This window comes from Podarcis cretensis (assembly GCF_951804945.1).
Source record: "Podarcis cretensis genome assembly, chromosome: 2".
Lineage (NCBI taxonomy): Eukaryota > Metazoa > Chordata > Lepidosauria > Squamata > Lacertidae > Podarcis > Podarcis cretensis.
The window spans coordinates 74329396-74345422 of NC_137171.1; the positions used below are offsets into that span (position 1 = coordinate 74329396).

Below are 16027 nucleotides of genomic sequence, written 5' to 3' on the forward strand. Positions count from 1 at the left end.
ATTTAGGCACCATCCCCCCCCCCCCGGAGATTATTATTATTCATTTCGTTTCTATACTGCTTTATATTTTAAAGAACAAATCTCTAAGCAGTTTACAACACCTTAAAACATCAATTACAACAATCCAGAATAAAACAAATTCAAGTTTCAAGGAAAATACTTCAAATCCTTCTCTAAGTGACTTTTTGCTTTCCCCAGATGCAAATCTGGCATCCAGAGGTTGCATTTGGACCTCTGTCTGGTGCCTGGCTAATTTCTAACACTGGCTGTTCCCAAAGGCTTCCTTCATCTTTCCCATAAAATGTAAAGGTAAAGGTACCCTTGACCGTTAGGTCCAGTCACGGACAACTTTGGGGTTGTGCACTCATCACACTCTATAGGCTGAGGGAGCCGGAGTTTGTCCGTAGACAGCTTCCGGGTCATGTGGCCAGCATGACTAAGCTGCTTCTGGCAAACCAGAGCAGCGCAGAAAAACGCCGTTTACCTTCCCGCCAGAGTGGTACCTATTTATCTACTTGCACTTTGATGTGCTTTTGAACTGCTAGGTTGGCAAGAGCAGGGACCGAGCAACGGCAGCTCACCCCGTCGTGGGGATTCGAACCACCAACCTTCTAATGGGCAAGCCCTAGGCTCTGTGGTTTAGACCATAGCACCACCCACGTCCCGCTCATCTTTCCCATACAGAAAGCCAAAGGAACACAGCTTCAACTAAGTGTGCCTCTCTGTGTGTGTTACATATGCAAATGCAAGTATGTACCTACATACGCCTATGTGTGCATGCAAGAGAGAGAATGAATGACTGTTAGCAGCTTTTTTTTAAAAAAAGTTTTTATTAATTTTCTTAATAAACAATCATTACATTGAAAAAGAAAAAACAAAAAACAAAACATCTATATTCACTCTTAATATTAATCCATATTTTGGGATTCATCGATTCCCCTGACTTCCCTTCCCTCCCTTCCCTGGTACCTTTGTGTTATTTTCATTTGTGGATGTCAGCAAAAAGACTCTCTAATTACTTCCTTATTTAAACATTCTCCATAACAAGTGTGTGTTTTTTTTTTAAAAAAAATCCTGCTAATATATTAACTTCCTTACATTGCTTTTGCTGTTAGCAGCTTTGCCTTGCCAGCAGCAGAGTGTTTCTGCCCTCCTTCCCAACCTTGGAATAAATACTTATAGTCATTCCTTTTCCTCAACCATAGCTTACAGCTATTTCATTTTAGTCCAAAATTATCGTCATAATCTTTTTTCAAAAAAACCTAAATCCCCAACCACTTTTGGCTTGTGGCTCCCCCCCCCCAAAAAAAAAAAATTAGCAATGGCGAAATGCTGTCCTCTGGCAAAAAAAAAAAAAATAGCCACCCCAGTATGGTTCAGTGGCAACCTGGGAGAGCGGCCAACAAGACCTGGATCAAATCTTCATCATGGATTCACTAGGTGATAGTGTACTATATGGATGAGATTCAGCTAAGTTTTACTCAGAGCACACCAATGGAAATTAATGAACATGACTACACTAGGCCCATTAATTTTAGCAGGTCTACTCTTAGTAAAACTTGGTTGATTATCAATATAACTATTGTTCAACCTCAGTTCCTTATTTAGAAAAGGAAAAAAAAACATTTACAGTAAAGTAAACATTTACAGTGTTTTTAATATCAGAAATACAATTACAATGGAAGGCCAAACAAGAATAGGTATGTGATCAGTATATTCTGTAATTAATAGCAGCTGATAAGGAAGGAGCAAAAAGACAGGACCAGATCAGGTCTAGCCCCTGCCCTTGCACCACAATCATCCCACCACCATCATTTCACCAATTAAAATCACACATACAAACCTGCTATTTTCATACTTTGAGGGAAAACGTACCCAATACTACCTATGGTTTCTCTCTGTAGAGCAAATAGCTTCAGGGGACAAGTTGTTAAAAATTGGGGCAAGCATTAACCCCTCTCACCTGCCACAGTAATCCTAATCTGATGCGCTCCTGCCATCCAGCAGCTGCTATTATTATTAATCATTATATAATTGAATAATTGTCATGTGTTTACATGGGGAAATGTAAAGGCCTGAGCAGAATTATGTTGTGGTCAAGTCAAATCTTGCCACCCGCCCATGACACTGTATGACCCAGCCACCATGGGCATGGATGGAATGGGAGAGTGGAGAAGATGCATGTCTGATGACCCTTTCCCTATGCAAACCTGACAGGTGTTTAGATGGGGCTATGCAGATAAGGCTTACTGGGGAAGTTTTAACAGTTCACATTGAGCTTCATGGAACAAAGAAAGAGGGCTGTGCTTCAGGATGTAGTTACAAGGGAAGACACATATCCTCACTACAGGAGACCAATGCCAGATCTACCCACTTCCCTGCCCACAACCATTTTGCAACTAGCACAGGTCGAATTGCGACCATGCTGAAATCTCTGGGTGCCAGGTTGGTGACTAAACATCTCCACCTGGCTGGCCCCTCCAACTATCTTAAGAATAGTTTATTTACTGCCTTTATATCCTACCTTTGTCTCCAAGGAGGGGTTCCCCCTTCCCAGTTAATCCCTACAACGACGCTGTGAGGTAGGTTAAGAGATTGGGACTAGGACAAGGTCACCCAGTGAGCTTCATGACTGAGTGAGGATTTGAACCTTGATCTTCCAAGTCCTATTGACACTCTAACCACCACTACACAACACTATCTTCCTGCTGTGGTGCAGCTATATAAAATAAGTAGGTAAATAAATCTGGGGCAAGTAAAATGTTACTTAGACAAGGATCTGAAATATTATATTTGAAGCTTAAATTTGTTTTATTCTGTATTTTATTTGATGTTTTAATGTGTTGTAAACAGCTTGGAGATTTTTTTCTTTAAAATATAAAGCAGTATAGAATGAAAATAATATTAATAACAGTAACAACTCAGCTGGAGGGGGTGATACCTAGACATACCATTGTGGTGACTGTAACCTAGGTTTTAAGGCGCAATTTGGCAATTAACTTATATATCCAAGTTTCTAACACTGCCCACAACACCTGATACTGGATGGCCTGGCTTCTACCAATATAAGATACCAAATGCAAGGGCTGCAAGGTAGATTTTCACTCCCTCAGAGTGAAAGCCACTGTCACCCTACCACACACACACTGCCCATAAGGGCAGGTGTATCAGTAAATAGTATATTCCAAGAGACAAGCATCACAGGTGAGCCTTGTATTATTCAACATCTGGGGCTAAGTTCTAAAATTAAATATACTACAACTCAAACCAATCTAAAATTTCTTTCCCACTCCAACGTGTATGAAGCAGGAGTAGTAGTAGCTTCCCATTGGTCTGGGGAAAAGAATTATTCGCACGCACAAAGACACGAACAACTTCGCAGAGCTGAATTCTGGCATCGAAAACAGTTTCCTAACTGCTACCTCCTAACTCAAACTAAGCCCTACAGTTGGTGTCGCAAAGAGAAAGGTGGTTCACGTGGGGGGGGGGGAAAGAGAATAAGCTTCGGGCAGACAAAACCTCCCTCGAGAGTTTATATAAAAGCTGCCACGGCGCCAGCGTCCCTCCCCCACCCTGAGAGGTGACAGCTGGGGGCCAAAGAGGAGGAGAAGAAAAAGCGGGATGGGAACAAAACAGAAAAGGTATGCTCGCGTTGGCAGGATCAGCAAGGACCAGAAGCCAGGCAAGTAAATGAGGAAGGGAGGCGGGGGCAGAGGAAGAAACTACCCTCTACTTTGCAACACATGTTGGTCTTTGCCCCCCAGCATCGTCCTCACCCCTCTTCTCCGCCTCCAGCACTTTCGGGGGGAGGGGGAGGGGAGAAGCCGAAAGATGCAGGGCGATCCGCGTGGAGACGAGAGAAAAGTGAGTTGCTCGCCTACCAGGGCGCGTTGACTCGGAACTCGGTCGCACCGTGGCTTACGGAAAACATGCCCACGACCGCAATCAATGGCTTAGGTATATCGCTACGTATCCCCCACATGGGCACTTCCCCCTCGCACGCGACCCCCTCAAACTCCCTTCCCTTCTTCACACGGGGAGATAAAGCGAGAGCCAGCGCCGTCTCCTCTCCCTCTGCTCCCGGCCCGAGAGGGCAACGCGGAGAAGGGCCCGAGCCGCCTTCCGCCCACCCACCCGCCCGCCTCCCTCCCCACCTCCCGGTCCTGGGCACCGGCGAGAGGGAGCCAGGAACACATGGGAGCCTCGCTGCCGGGGCTAGGAGGCAGCCTCCGCGCCGTCCGCCCAGGCGGGCTGCCGAGGCGGCCCCCACCCCGGCCTGCGCCTGTCACCGGCCTCGGCTTGCCGGCCTGCCCTTTCTCCCCTCAGCCCGGTCCCTCGCGCGCCGTACCTGTCCGGCGTCGCTGCTGCCCCTCTCGGCCTCCTCCCGTCCCCCCACGCACCGCGGCCCGGCGGCTGCTATCACTATGGCGGGCACACACTTTGCTCGTCACCGCGCTAGAGCTCCGTCACCCCCTCCCTCTCCCACGCGCTCATCGGCTCGCTCGCACGCACGCACGCACGCCGGGGGTGGGGGACGGGACGGCGCGCGCTCTGGCGACAGGGAAATGTAGTCCGGGCTACCTGCGCGTGCGCCGCCGAGCCCAAAGCCCGCTCCCATCCTCTCGCAAAGCACTTTGGGAGTTGCAGTCTACTGTCCCCATAATAGCGCATCTCTGCATCTCCTGCCGATAGGCCGCTCGTTGCGTGTTTGAGGGAGCAGCCGGTGAAGGCGCGCTATTGACAGCTTGCTTGCCCTTACTGCTGTCGAGGAAATAATTTTGAAATAGAAAACGGGAGCTGGAAGAGCAGCTGCTGAAGGAGTTATCAAGAGTCACCGCAGTTGAAAATTTATCAGAAGCTAGATGAAAATGTTCAGGCGCTGGGAAACCAAGTGCAACGTTATTCTGCTTTAAAAGTGCTTCTGCCTTAGCGAAGAGATGCGGAGGAAAGAGATGGGCACTGGCTCCACAGCTGCTGTAACGCTCACCTGAATGCATTAAATCCAAGGCCAACCCACCATGTGCTAAATGACGGGTGGGCAGAAGGTAGATTGGGATCTACTGGTAGATCTCTGGCTGATTTGCAATAGGTTGTTTAAGGTTAGCAACGACAAAATTGCTTTTTTCCTCCTAAACCGTTGCTGAAATGAAGAGGGTTAACCAGGGTTTTATTTTGGAGTGAACTGACAGAGCTGAGATCACTTCTGGTACTGAAAACCAATTATTGGGCTCAGAATGTACTCACAGACGCCCTGTTCTTTAAGACTACGTATCTTTTGTGCCTGGCCCAGGTTGGTGGATATTGGAGTTTGGAACTAACTGAGTAGATCCAAAGCAGCTAAACTCTGCCTGTCTCTGAACTAAATAATGTACAAAGCAGACATTGAGAAGCTAGTGGCTGTTTCCTAAATATGTTTACTTGAAGGTCCCATTGTGGTCTTATGGGACTTACACACTAATAAATGTGTTTTGCGTTGTTTCCCAACTGTACAACTTTTTAAACCTAGGATTCTAATTTACATTCATCCATAGTCATAAGACCTTTATTATGAGAAGATGTGCACTCAAATTCTCTTTTTTGTAAGTTCCAATGCAGGTTCTAACATGGAGAAAAGCAGTTGTTCCAAATAATAGCCCAATCCTATATGGATTTAGGTATACCTGATTCCATTGAAATTAATAGGTTTACAGTGCAATCCTGCGTCTCATATATCCTATATAAGTATATACAGAATTGCAGCTTTAAGTGCTGGTAACATTGCAGAGAAATAGTAAATAAGAATAAGGAACCTCTATACTGCTTGGAGTGTTTCAGTTTGTTAGGTCTCATCTGACCTGATCTAGGGCAGCCTGCACACCATAAAATTTAGGCACATTTAAAAGCACATGACTTCTAGTAAAGAATCCTAAGAATTATAGTTTGTTAACAGTAGTGGGAATTGTAATTCCATGAGATGTAAACTACATTTCCCAGTAGTATTTGGGTGAAGAAGTCATGTGCTTTAGATGTAAAGTGTGTACTTAGTCTACACCCTTCTTGGGATAAGTGTTATGAGCATATCAGGCTGGTATCCAGATTGAAGTAGATAATAAATTCAGTTTTCTGAAGGAAAACCTGGAGTCGAGATGCCATCACTCACTGCAATACCTTACCTAAGAAAAGATCAAGCCTGAGCAGAAAATTAGACCAGAAACAATAGAGAATGAAGTATGAGTGAAAGAATCAAAGAGTTAAGTGCAAAATGGGAAGGAGCACAAAATTTTCTGTTCTGGAAAAAAATCACTACAACAGAACATGGAAGAAGAATCCAAAATAAAGCAAAAACAATAGCATAAAGGCCATACACTGGACTAGAGGTGCAATCAGATTAATAGGTGTTAAGTTAAATAGATATTATCAAAGGAGTTATCAAAAGAGGAAGATTAAATTATTTTGGGAAGGAGAACATGCAACCATTTGTCTCCCAAGTCAGAAATCTCTAGACGCTCCCACTGTTCTAAATGTTCATACAGATTGCACATTTTCTGAGATGCAGTAGAGTACTTTTTCTAGTTGCATAATTTCCAGCATCACTGGCCTGAGAAGAGACTCCTGCCTAAAATTCTCAAGAGTCACTGTTCGTCAGTGTAGACAGTACTGAGCTAAATTAACCAATGGTCTGACTTAGTATAAGGCAGCTTCCTGTGTTCCTAGGGCTTTTATACACCTTTAAGAGAGTAGATCAAAGATGCCTAAGGGATTTCAAGTTTATGCCTAAAAATGTAAGGTGTGTGGCTCCATCAAACAGGCATTTGAAAACACATAATACAGGTGCACTTGTCAGATAAAGACCTAAGTTTCACTATGACTCCTTATTGAGACTACACCCAGTAGCAAACATATTTCCCATAAGTTTGCAGAAGGCTGTATTTCACAGAACACTTTACCTTTAGAGAAAAACCTGTTGATTAACGCTGATGAAGCTGGTTCAGCATTAAGAGAAGACGGCAACTCGTTTTCTTCTGGTGGCAGATGACTTTGTTTCATTTGGTTTTTCTTCTGTTACAACCACCTTGACTTCTTCAAACATGTGTTTTATCACCAGATTCCATTCTGATGTCACAAAGCAGCCAGATATTCTCTTGTAAGCATATTTCTTTCTTTGGTTTTCACAAGAAGCCTTTGAAAATTAAGATACTGCAGGATAGGTTGTATAGATCCCGAAAGACACATTAGTGCACAATGAATTTTTAAAGGATTATGCTGGAGATGAGATTTTTTTTTGGTAAACTTTGGGCACTGAAGTCTTCCAGGTGGATTTCCCCACTAATGCCACACATGCATTTAACAATGAGGGAAAGGGGGAAGAGAACAGGAGAATATCCCAGTGGGTGCATATTATAAAGCCCTGTATTCAGAGCACACTTTTGCTAGCTGTTCTTTTGTGATACAGATTCATGAATATCAAAGGATGGAGAGGTTTGTCCTGAACTCAAAGCCAACTGGTAAAATGTCTTTCTTTCTTTCTTTTTGTGTTGAGCCTACAAAACAGGAAACAGATTCTGCCACATGCTCTACTATTCTTAAATGGCATTCCCCTGAAAACAAAGAGCAAGAAAAGGTCAAATAAACTTCAGATTTGCTGGACAGTATATTTCAGCCTGAAAGACTCATCCAGCATAGGCATTAGGTTTGTCCTGTCCCATACCTTGTGCTACAAACAAGCTGAGGTCATTTGTTCAGGATATTTTTCTCAATAAGAAGTCCAGGCCAGTGCACAAATATAATATATGCTGTGGAGACGTGACTCAGCCAAGGATCCTGTATTCAGTAGGCAAGTGGAAGCCAAGACAGAGCCTTTTGCTTGAGAGGAACATTGCAGAGAATGAAGGGTCCGATGAGATTAGATTCAGGTAGGTAGCCATGTTGGTCTGACACAGTCGAAATAAATAAATAAAAGTCCAGTAGCACCTTAGAGACCAACTAAGTTTGTTCTGGGTATAAGCTTTTGTGTGTATCTGAAGAAGTGTGCATGCACACGAAATCTTATTCCCAGAACAAACTTAGTTGGTCTCTAAGGTGCTACTGGACTACTTTTTTATTCTAGTCCCATGAGATGTGAGCTGACAATAAGGCCAGAACACAACTCATGTGACTATGAGCTCAAAGCAAAGTTTGACCCAGAAGAATAGTCAACTGTTATGCACCAGGTCTCGCCAATCTTTTTGGGCCCATGAGCACAAATACTAAGATTGCAGTCCTAAATTTAACTAATCACACTGAATACAACAGGTTTTAGGGGTGACCCACAAGACACTGATCTACTATGAAGGACAATGTAACTGTCCCAAAGTGGATTTCTACAGCAGAAGGGAAATGGCCAGATAGGTTTATCATCAAAGAACCAAGGAGAGCTTAAACTGAAATGTACCAATGCTTACCTTATGTAACATCTTTATTGTGAATATGGCTATTGTCCATAGAATGAGGTTTCTCCCAGTGCAGGCAGCATTCCCTATGTTTGTTTTAAAATACAAGGTTCCAAGTTACTGTATTTTTCGCCCCATAGAGCGCACCGGCCCATAGGGCGCACCTAGTTTTTTGGGGGGGAAATAAAGAAAAAAAATTATTCCCCCCCCCCAGGTGCGGGGCTGGGGTGGGGGAAGCCCGAGCTTCCCCCGATCCCAGCCCCCAGAACAGGCTGCTATCTGCAAGCCGTGGGACAGCTGCACGACTTCGCGCAGCTCTCCCACGGCTTGCAGAGAGCTTCCCGAAGCCTGGAGAGCGAGAGGGGTCGGTGCGCACCGACCCCCCTCGCTCTCCAGGCTTCAGCGAAAGCCTGCATTCGCCCCATAGGACACACACACATTTCCCCTTCATTTTTGGAGGGGGGAAAGTGCGCCCTATAGGGCGAAAAATACGGTATTTTTTCCTGTAACTTGTTTTAGCAGTTCTGCAATATACTGAACTAACACTTTCCCCTGATATGTCATATGCCAATTTGACCCACAGGTTAACTATAAAATACACCATTAAAACTTCCTTTTATTACTTTGCACATTGTTGGTTTTGAATCTGCCTTATGCTCTTGATTAATGCAAAGGTTAAACGAAGGAAAAGAACTCAATTTGTCTTTCCAGTGCTATTCATTTATTATCTGCCATGCCTGCTCCTCTTGATGTCCCTTCTGAATTAATTAGTTTGCATCTTTTCAGCCTCTTAGCATATAAAAATGACCTAAGACTTTCATTCATTTTTCTATTCTCCAGATGTTTTCTATTTCTATTATGTTCTCTTGAGGAGCTTGGATGAGAGAACTTGAGCATGTCTGGGTAGGTTTAAAACTGATTTACAGAACAATTATTCCTCTTATTTTTAGGACTGCCATAGTTTGCAGTGCTTACTTCTATGTTAGAGGCTTTCAACAATCACTCTAGTTCTTTGTCTGCACTGGTTCATTAAGAACCGTGCAAGATCATTGGAAAATATTGTTTATTTTAATGCAATAAGAACTTAAGAAGAGTCTGCTGGATCAGGCCTGTGGCCCACCAAGTCCAACATCCTGTTCTCACAGTGAACGACCAGATGCCCATGAGAAGCCCACAAGCAGGATCTGAGCACAATGTCTATCCCATTTTAAAACCATGCTTGCCCACAACCCTTGTGCTTAAAACTAACTAGACCATAGATCTCATTCTCGTTGCTATGCACACCTGGCTTTTACATCGAATGCATGGTGTCACCTTCCTCCATTTCACTCTATATACAGTACCTCCAACATAATTTCATCCCCATCCTTGAACTGTTCTCGGTTTCATCCCATATTCCTCTCTTTGCCACTTCATCGCCACAACAACATGGGAAGATCCTGCTAATTTAGGCCAATGACCCATCTAGGGCAGCATCCTGTTCTCAAAGTGGCTAAACAAAAAACATTAAGCAGGACCTAACCGATCAGAAGGTCGGCGGTTTGAATCCCCGTGACGGGGTGAGCTCCCGTTGCTCGGTCCCTGCTCCTGCCAACCTAGCAGTTTGAAAGCACGTCAAAGTACAAGTAGATAAATAGGTATCGCTCCAGCGGGAAGGTAAACGGTGTTTCCGTGTGCTGCTCTAGTTCACCAGAAGCAGCTTAGTCATGCTGGCCACATGACCCAGAAGCTGTATGCCGGCTCCCTTGGGCAATAAAGCGAGATGAGCGCTGCGACCCCAGAGTCGGCCACGACTGGACCTAATGGTATAACAGCACTCTCCTTGCATGTGATTCCCAGCAACTGGCATTCGGAGGTTTTGCAGCCTCTGACACTCGTAGAACGTAGCCGTCATGGTGAGTAGGCATTGATAACCTCCATGAATTTGTCTAATCCTCTTTCAAAGCAATTCAAGTTGGTGGCTATCACTACCTCTCATGGGAGCAAATTCCATAGTTTAACAATGTGCTTTGTGTTAAGTTCTTCTTTTTGTCCAATTTAAGGAAACTGGGATGCAGCAGTCATGCTCCTGTAGATTTATGCCTGCTTTTGGCAAAGACCTTGGGATTGCAATTAATTTGGGGGGGGGGAGAAACCCTGAGCCTCGACTGCTTACAAACCTTTAAGACATGTGCCCCCTTAAGTAGGTCTAGCCTATAGTTTGAGATAAAGCTGTTTCAATATGCAATACCTGGAACCTGCCTACAAGGAATTACACGGGGTTGTTGGGTTGTTGTTTTTATTTTTAGAATGTATTTTGTGGTTTTATATCTTGATTTTATTCTGTGAACCGCCCTGAGACCCCAGGTATAGGGCAGTATAATAATAATAATAATAATAATAATAATAATAATAATAATAATAATAATTAATATAAATATTGTGTGGTGTAGGTGAGTTGCAGATAAGTATTTATATTATGTATTTGTAATATAGGAATCTTCTTTACAGTGGTACCTCGGGTTAAGTACTTAATTCGTTCCGGAGGTCCGTACTTAACCTGAAACTGTTCTTAACCTGAAGTAGCACTTTAGTTAATGGGGCCTCCTGCTGCTGCTGCGCCGCCGGAGTATGATTTCTGTTCTCAACCTGAAGCAAAGTTCTTAACCTGAAGCACTATTTCTGGGTTAGCGGAGTGTGTAACCTGAAGCGTCTGTAACCTGAGGTACCACTGTATATTGAGTTCTACCATTGGTCTATCTAGCTCAGTACTGTCTGCACTGACTGGCTAAGGCTCTCCAAAATTTCAGACTGGGTTCTCTCCTAGCCCTACCCATAATTTTTTTTAATGGGACTTAAGTGTGTATAACTACACACAGTTATTCCAACTGTGCAATCCCCACTCATTTAAATGGGGCTTTGCATAAGAAACCTTCTAAATGGATTGTATACCCTTTATATTTTAGCTGTTTCAGAGTGCATTCCTGTAGTTTATCTACTTAAAACTCAGTCTCATTGAGTCCCAGCTAAGTATGGACAGGACTGTAGCCTTACAGCATATATTTTCAATTATATGTTGATTATATTAGCCTTTGGCAATGGTGAAAAAATGTGGGATGTAAATAAATACACCTAGAAGCACATAATAAAGCATTAATCTACCAGATTGCTAGAGGTTAAAGAAATCAATGAGTTAAAGTGATGAGTAAAACAATCTTTTATATAAATTATTACTGGTAAGAAATATGAAAATGTGCTCATCCACAAGTCACCTGAAACCTCAAAGGCATAATCTAAAAAGCGTTAGCATTGGAAATTGCCCTTGCAAATACTACAAAGCAAATGTAATTAACTTTCTTTCTAAGGTGGAATTGGTTCTATGACTTTTGGAGCACGGTGGATAAATGAAAAGGATGCACTGCATCTGATGGAACAAATGAATGCACTCATTGATGGAGTCGTGGCAGCAGGTTCAGTATATTTTGAATGAAAGCTAAGTTTCCATGGTTAGAACCAGGACTAGAAACTGAGGCAAGCAAAATGCACAACTGGCGAAGGACCATAGGACGAGAATACTGTATACAATTGCACTGTGTTGCATAGGAAAGTTCCGTGTACTGAGTCAGACCATTGGTCCATCTAGGTCAGTACCATCTATAATGACTGGCAGCAGTTTTACAGGGTTTCAGGTAGGGTCTCTCAGAGCTCTTTCTGGAGATATTGGGGATTGAACCTGGGTCCTTCTGCATGCCAAGCAGATGTTCTTCCGCTCAACTACAACCCTTCCCTCAGAGTGATGGGCTTTCCCCAAAAGGCCAATGGTCAAAGCTTAACTTTGTTGTTGTTTAGTTGTTTAGTCATGTCCGACTCTTCGTGACCCCATGAACCAGAGCACGCCAGGCACTCCTGTCTTCCACTGCCTCCCCCAGCTTGGTCAAACCCATTTTAGTAGCTTTGAGAACACTGTCCAACCATCTCGTCCTCTGTCATCCCATTCTCCTTGTGCCCTCCATCTTTCCCAACATCAGGGTGTTTTCCAGGGAGTCTTCTCTTCTCATGATGTGGCCAAAGTATTGGCGCTTCAAAGCTTAACTAATAATCAGTAATTCCAGTCTGCACTTCAGCCAACCCCCCCCCCAACATATTATTATTAACCCACCCTTCACCCTAAGGTCCCAGGGTGGGTTACAATAATTTTAAACAGTTTAAAAACTTACAGTGAAAAAATGAATTGCTTCACCCTTCCTTGAAACCTGCCCTGCTAGCAGGAGAGGAAGAGCCTGCAAGTGAATCTGTGTGAAAGGGCAGCCTGGTTTTTTGCCAACATGTCTATTATTCATACGGAGGAGGACCCCAGCTTACTGTTCAACATAGCAAGGCCCATCTCTCTCTCCTTCTCCCTCTCTTGCAAGTAGCTCTGCTCACAGTTACTGTTCCCCATAACGCCTCTAGAGGGAAGTAAGCACTTCTGTAACTGTGTTCACTATCCTGAGGAGCGGAACATCACCCTACATATAGCCCTAATGAAGGGTATTACCAGGATAAAACTCCGTAGCTGGGCAATAGCTATACTGTACTTGTACCAGTCAGAACATCACCAAAATGTGGTAAGTTTTCTAATTCTCCAGACTCTTCTTAAGACAAGATGTTGCATCAAGGGTGGGGAACCTCTGACCCGCCAGATGTTTCTGAACTAAAATTCCCATCATCCTAATGGCAGATAAGGTTATCAGTAGCTACTAGCCACAATGGCTGTGTGCTACCTCTTAATTGACAGCAATATGCCTCTAAACACCAGTTGCTGGAAAGCACAACCAGTGAGAGTGAGGTTGTGAGAACCAGATGCTAGAGTAGATGGACTTTGGTCTGATCAGGGCTGGACTTCCCATAAAACAGGGTGAAGCACCCACTCCAGGCAGCAGAAGTGCAAGAGGTGGCACTCTGTCCATTCTACCACTGCTGCCACTGCAAGAGGGTGGCTATTCCGGAGCGTGGTGCTGCCACTTGTCTTCCCTGCCCCCTAGCTCTTACCGAGTTCAGTGCAGAATGCCCTGGCTCTTACTGAGTTTGGTGAAAGCCAGGGCATTTCAGGGACAGAAGTTGAGTGGGGGGAGACAGCAATTCTCCCCTGCCCCTGAGAGTGATCCAGCAGGGTTCTTATGATGTTATGACATGGAACTCCAATGATGGCTCTAGGACTGGAATAACAGGCCCTGTCTAGTGGCCCCATTTCAGTCCCAGGCCTGCCACTGCAGCCTCAGGGGCCATCATTTTACTCCCAGGTCTGAAATTTGACTAACACGGACCATGATGTCAGTCTCTCCAGCTCTCACTCTCTTAAGCTCTGCCACTGCTACTCCTCATCATTTCTTCCTATCTCTGGGCTCTATCATATTGACCCATTCCATACCTTCCCAGGAGCCGTTTTTTGTTTTATTTATAGCTTACATTTATTTCCATGAAGCCCAGTGATGTCAATTGGCATTTGCAGTTCAAACTACAGTGGTACCTCGGGTTACAGACGCTTCAGGTTACAGAAGCTTCAGGTTACAGACTCCGCTAACCCAGAAATAGTGCCTTGGGTTAAGAACTTTGCTTCAGGATGAGAACAGAAATCACGCGGTGGTGGCGCAGCGGCAGGCCCCATTAGCTAAAGTGGTACCTCAGGTTAAGAACAGTTTCAGGTTAAGAACGAACCTCCAGAATGAATTAAGTTCTTAACCCGAGGTACCACTGTATTTCCTTTGAGCTTTCAGATAACTTCCAGTATTTCTTTTCCTCCTTTTGGTTTGTGTTTTTATTTACCGGTAGAGTATGGTGTTTTGTTTTTTTAAAAATTGATAAAAAGATATTGACCTATGTATAATTTCTTTCAAACTTTAATAAAATTTATTGGGCAGAAACAAACTTCCAGCATTTCAAATGTGCATTCTTGTCAATCATTTTACAGCATGCATACAACTTCTCTGCAGGAGGATACTTCAATTATTATCTTGATTTGCAACAGGTGATTTAAATTTCCTCTCTTGAATGACACTTTATAGTTTCACATATAGTTCTTTGAAATGATTTATAGAAATGAAAATGTGGCTGAATTCTAGCTTGTAAATTACCACTGACTCTGAACTTGCAATTGTTAAGTACTGTACAATTAGGTAAAGGTAGGTAAAGGTACCCCTGCCCGTATGGGCCAGTCGTGTCCGACTCTAGGGTTGTACGCCCATCTCACTTAAGAGGCCGGGAGCCAGCGCTGTCCGGAGACACTTCCGGGTCACGTGGCCAGCGTGACAAAGCTGCTCTGGCGAGCCTGCACCAGCGCAGCACACGGAAACGCTGTTTACCTTCCCGCTATAAAGCGGTACCTATTTATCTACTTACACTTAGGGGTGCTTTCGAACTGCTAGGTGGGCAGGAGCTGGGACCGAAAGACGGGAGCTCACCCCGCCGCGGGGATTCGAACTGCCGACCATACGATCAGCAAGTCCTAGGCACTGAGGTTTTACCCGCAGCGCCACCCGTGTCCCTACAAAGTACAATTATTTGGGAACAATTCACAATGAAATCATTGGAACTTACTTCTGCGTAAACATGCATAGAACCAGACAGTGATAGCTCAAAATTCACCAGCTGCATTTTCTGGCATTTTTTAAACAGCTTAACAGACAGGGAGATAACTTGTGTTTAATGACCTTCACATCCTCTAATGCCTGTAATTGATATTGTCTTGAATACTGACTCATATTGTAGTTGACAGGCATATAAAAGCCGCTGTCAGAGTAAAATGTATATCTATCAAGACAAAGGAAGGATCCTTTTAATAATTATCACAGCAGCCATCCTCTTTTGGATGCTATCTCACCTAGGCTGTGCTTCGTATAGCCTCTTGCTGCAGGACCACTGGTCAAAGGAAAATTTACGTACATAGTATTTTTTTCCTTAAGGGCAAGTATTAAATGTGCTGGGACAATCTACCCTGAAGCAGATAAGGAGCATAAGTAGCTTAAAACTTGGTGGATATTTGTTTGCTGGGCAGCAATTATCCACTGAACATTCACACTTTGGGATTATTAGAATGTTGTCCCACAGCACAAGCACCAGAGCAAATGTTTCCATTAATCCCTTTCTGCTTCTCACGGTTACTTAAGGAAGCACACAGTGTGTGGCAGTGTGGCATGTTTCTGGGAGAATCATTTCATTTCATTTATTTAAGTAATTTATATACCACCACTTCATCAACAGAATAAACATCTGAGTGGTTAGCAGCGTCCTACAAATATCACAACTAAAAGCCAAATACAATAAAAACGCCACAAAGAACTGTCAGGTAAGATATCCTATTAAAAATCCATATTAACATATGGGACCATAATAACTACTAAAGGTACTAAAGGGAAAGGACCCCTGACAGCTAAGTCCAGTTGCAAAGACTCTGGGATTGCAGCGCTCATCTCACTTTACAGTTTATACCTCAAGTTAAATATGCTTCAGGTTGAGCATTTTCAGGTTACACTCTGCGGCGACCTGGAAGTAATGGAACACATTACTTCCGGGTTTTGCCACTTGCACATGCGCAGACGCTCAAAATGATGTCACGTGCATGCGCGGAAGGGGCAAAACATGACCTGCAGACGCACAGTTGC

The 16027-nt window shown here is 43.8% G+C and overlaps 2 protein-coding genes across 6 annotated transcripts in view; one reads left to right on the forward strand and one right to left on the reverse strand.

The window, feature by feature from the left end:
* DCAF1 (DDB1 and CUL4 associated factor 1) overlaps window positions 1-7062 on the reverse strand; it is a 59460-nt gene extending 52398 nt beyond the window's left edge. For 2 of the 3 annotated variants that reach the window (XM_079968028.1, XM_079968026.1), the window contains exon 1: window positions 4349-4474. The gene's annotated coding sequence lies outside the window, so the exon portion shown is untranslated. Of the gene's footprint in view, window positions 1-4348; window positions 4475-6926 lie in introns of those variants that run through there. The other variant, XM_079968027.1, reaches the window with a different exon arrangement.
* Window positions 7063-7185: 123 nt separating this feature from the next.
* Window positions 7186-16027, forward strand: part of RAD54L2 (RAD54 like 2) — a 72346-nt gene continuing 63504 nt past the window's right edge. Inside the window, exons 1-3 of one of the 3 annotated variants that reach the window (XM_079968030.1) lie at window positions 7186-7600; window positions 9249-9311; window positions 11753-11857. The gene's annotated coding sequence lies outside the window, so the exon portion shown is untranslated. The remainder of the gene's footprint in view (window positions 7601-9248; window positions 9312-11752; window positions 11858-16027) is intronic. The other 2 variants (XM_079968031.1, XM_079968032.1) reach the window with 2 other exon arrangements.